Below are 4,207 nucleotides of genomic sequence, written 5' to 3'. Positions count from 1 at the left end.
TATTTCTTATGAATAGACGTGATTATAACAATGGATTTTACATAAAGATTTTAATTATAACTAAAATTGATGAGATAATAAGAGGAATAAACTATTATTCGAATTATATCACTAATCTATGAATTTTTTTTTGCCCAGAATTGTAAAATTTACGTTACTCATTACCTGAATTTGCAACTTGTCATTAATTTCTTCAATTACTTCTTCCTCAGCAACGCTAATGGAGACAGAAGTGCTGGTGAAGGCTTTTAAACTCACTCGTGTCTCGTTTTTTTCTTTTGCCGACGATCGGTCCTTTAGGGTTGTTCGACGGTGGAGGCATCGACATACCCATTTTGAGGATGAATGATAACGTAGTGAAACGATGTAGGGATTTAAATGCTATTCAAGGGAAATTGACCCATTATTTTAGGAATTATAATTTTGGAATATAATTAATTGTACATACATAATGACTAAACTACCCATTATTATTCAATTAATGATTTTTTTTCCTAAATTCTGATTGGTGCATTCATGTTGTTGGAAACATTTGAACCTATATATATATATATATATATATATATATATATATATATATATATATATATATATATATTTGTCAAAATAGGTTTCATAATCACAAAGAAGTCTATTTGTGCAAAAAGACCTGCAAGAGAGGGACCTGTTGCAAAGCTCAAGTAATATTTCACACATGTACCTTTCCAATTTTGATAATTTAGAGTTTTTTTTTCTTCTTTTGATTTTCTTTAGCTTGTACTTTGACCAAATATCAAGTAGTTCACAGCCTATTATTAGATGTTCAGGTAAAGATGGTGTTTTGGCAAGATTTAGTTGTCATTGTTGAAGTGGAAAACAGTATTGCTATTGTAAAATACAAGATTGCCTTCGTTTAAGGGCAAAAGAGATGAGTGCTTGTAGTCTGAAAGTTGGCCTCAACATGTTTCTCAATTTAGATAAGATGATAATCTTTCTATAAAATGTTGCTTAATTTCTACATTTACCAAGGAAGCCTATGGCTGATATTCTTGTGGTTGTACGTTTATCTCAAGTAAAACCTCTTATCTTCAATGGAAGGCATTAGAATTCTGAAGTGGCCGAAGGTTTGTATGTAATTTTCTTTTGTCTTTCCCCCAAATAATTATGTGATTATCTGACAATTTATTTCGTCTTCTTTTCTTTCAAGTGTTATCGACCACCTGAAAACCAATTTCTTATACTTGTATATACGATTTGTATATTTTTGGTGGTTTGAGTTTTTGATTTACGGTTTATCATGGGTTTACTAATATTTTTTATATATTATAAATTATGATATTCCTATTAATCATGAATGTATTTGAGGTGTTCATTTCCTTATCAGATTGTCTGTTGACTATACCATAGGACTTAGGAGTTCTTTATCTGATTGTCTGCCAAGTGTGTAATAGGACTATTTCAAATGCATATTTTGGGAACTATTCAACTCATCCAGGATTGGAGATCTTACAGAGCACACCTAAATTTCAAAAGAGATATGGTATATTCTGTTTTGGTCAATATCTTATTTACTTGAAACATAACATGCTCAAAGCCTTAACTTGGTGTTTTTCTACTTTACCAAGTCAACATAGAGTCAATCACCTCAAGGAAGGGATGCGTTTAACGTTTTCCTCTTATACCCTTTTCCATTGATAATTTTCTTAAGCTTAGCTGCCTGCTACAACAGTTTCTGATGAGTTATATTAGTAAAAATATTAAGATTGTAACAGTATGCATAATTGTGGGTAAATGGTGGAATCTACTGGATCTTACTAGCCTATACAAATCTCTATCCTAATAACTTACTGCTCTTCTTTTTGTTTCTTTATTGTTCAATAATGCAAATTTACTTTGTTTGGATATGTATTTTTATCTTACTTACTTTTTGTTTTCAAGGATCTTCACAACAATAAGTTCATTGGTCCAATCCCACCACAAATCGGGTGTTTAAAAGAGACTTAAAATACTGTATTCTTCTTCTCTAGATACTTTATATCACTAATTTGTGGTGCTTCTCTAGGTATGTCAAATCAGTCATTTTAATTTTAGCCAATTCATTTTTGATATGTTCAGACCTTGCTGTACAGAATTGTCTGGAGCCAAATCCTCCAAAACAAAGGCGGTTTAGGTGTTCGATAATAACTTTTTAGCGTATGTTGTCTGACTTAAGCATCATAATCTTATTTTTCTATTTTATTTAATATGATTTTTCTATTGACTAAATTTGTTTCTGTTGTTGCTGTTTGACTTTGAAGTTTTGTTTTCTGAACAAATGAATTCAGTCCTGTCCAACTTCAATGGTTGTAGTCAGAATTACAAAAGGTTTCTTCTTTTTTAGTTATATGAGCTTGTATTGAATTAATTTGATGTTGACTGATTTATAGATGATGTGGTCGTTTTTTTGTCAGTTTACAGGTACACAGATTGAAGGGGCACACAGTCCCGCTTTACATGCACCCAGTGCAATTGGAAATTTGTGGTATGCTATATATTTTCATTTCCCTCTTTTAATTGTTACCATGGAAAACTGTATTGCAAGAACATCTTCTATTATTTATTCTAAAAAAATTGATGTATGTATAGAGTAGATGAGTAGCTACTTTCAAAGTTTAAGGAGATAGTACTACAACTAAGACTAATTATCTAAAAATCTTCTACTAATTTCTAAATTAAACATGGGATTTTTAATCCTGAATCGTAAATCATGTGCAGGTAATAGAGAGCAAGAAGCTTTTTAGGCCACCTGGCAATGGGAAACCCCAATGGAAGCGACTATTCACTCCATGTTGGGATGCAACAGGTGCTTGGCTATGGAAGCTTGCTAAGGAGCATGTAGTGATATGTCAATTTGTTACCAATATCTTCTCAAACTAGCCATATATTCATCTATAACAAATCGATTTCATTACATAAGCTGACATAACATGATTAAAAAAAATCCATTTTTTGTTATATAAATTAATAGAAAAGGTATTTATAAAAATGACCTTTTGGAATATTGGAATGTGGGTAATAACCAAAATTTTTTGGATTTACCTAAATCACCCATGTATTAAGACAAGGTTTTTCATGAAATGAGTTCTCATTTACTAAGGTTAGTTTTTGTTGCAATGACAGCTTAAAAGATAGAAAGCTTTGACAAATTTCTTGATATATTAAACAAAAAAAGTAGTTTCTTCCATACAACCCTTTAAATTATGACCTTGACATGTCTTCTCATGTTGGAATTTTATTTACAGGCTTCTAAGAAAGCAAAAAAAAAGACTTTGCAGCATTACAAGGGTCATCATAGGTGGGTATCCGGCCAAATTACACGGAACCGCCTGAAAACATATCACATGTTGTGTTGTACTTCGTTTGAGTGAAGCAAAGATCCATATAACATATCCCCTAAAGTATGAGTAGATGACCATACTTCCCTTATGTCTAAAAAAGATTTTAAATAAATTTGTCTTTTTTAATATGCACATATTAAATTGAAAAATTTATATGAACAATAATTGTTAAGTAGTCAATTACTTTCACTTTCAGCCAATGGTTGTTTCCAATGTTGGTTCAACATGAAAACAAGTGACACAGGTTTAGTTTTGAACTGATATTTCACCAATTTGAATTTGGGAGGTTCATTTAGTGCCTTCAAATTGGAATCCTACCAAGTTGATTCTATAGAAGAACTAAATTGTAATTTTTATATGGATTATATAAAATTTAGAATTTTAACTTGGGCCCTTTTAACTTTGATCTGTATGTGATTTCGAAGATGGGTTGACTGATTCGATTATCAAAAGACGAAAACTATGGTGAAAATCGAACCCCGCGGAGCGGGGTTTCTCACCTAGTTTTATTTATAAAGTGATATTAACTAAAAATCTAACCTAATTTATTGGTTATTTTAATAACCAAAACATGAAATGCGGAAGCTCAAACTTTTGATTTTAATCTCGAATATGAAGAAATTAAAGAAAAGTAGATTACATACCCATTTTCATGGAGATTATCGGATCTGGAAAGTAGGGTTGTTTTTCCCGTCGATCTCAAGACTATCTCTAAAATCACTCTGCATAAACCTTATCATTTTTTGTGTGTATTTTGTCTATTATGAATATGTTTCTCATCACATGTATATAAAGATGGAGATATAACATAATGTGAGAAATGAAAGGGGTGTAATGGTTCTTGAGACAAA

The 4,207-nt window shown here is 31.1% G+C and overlaps 1 long non-coding RNA gene across 6 annotated transcripts; it reads left to right on the top strand.

Annotated features, from left to right (window-relative positions):
* Window positions 1-640: 640 nt before the first annotated feature.
* Window positions 641-3,534, top strand: LOC145133257 (uncharacterized). Of its 6 annotated transcripts, XR_013718505.1 has the most exons (7): window positions 641-1,519; window positions 1,918-1,989; window positions 2,095-2,172; window positions 2,277-2,343; window positions 2,430-2,500; window positions 2,734-2,821; window positions 3,261-3,534. It is a non-coding gene; the product is annotated as an uncharacterized LOC145133257 (long non-coding RNA). The 6 variants fall into 6 exon arrangements; XR_013718507.1 differs by having other exon boundaries at window positions 641-1,103; window positions 1,918-2,172; XR_013718504.1 differs by having other exon boundaries at window positions 1,918-2,172.
* The last annotated feature ends 673 nt before the right edge of the window (window positions 3,535-4,207 follow it).

This window comes from Lactuca virosa, chromosome 8 (assembly GCF_052849685.1).
Source record: "Lactuca virosa cultivar CGN04683 chromosome 8, Lactuca_virosa_CGN04683_v6, whole genome shotgun sequence".
Taxonomy (NCBI): domain Eukaryota; kingdom Viridiplantae; phylum Streptophyta; class Magnoliopsida; order Asterales; family Asteraceae; genus Lactuca; species Lactuca virosa.
Note: the sequence above shows the minus strand (reverse complement) of the source record. Positions and strands in the feature narration are given on the sequence as shown.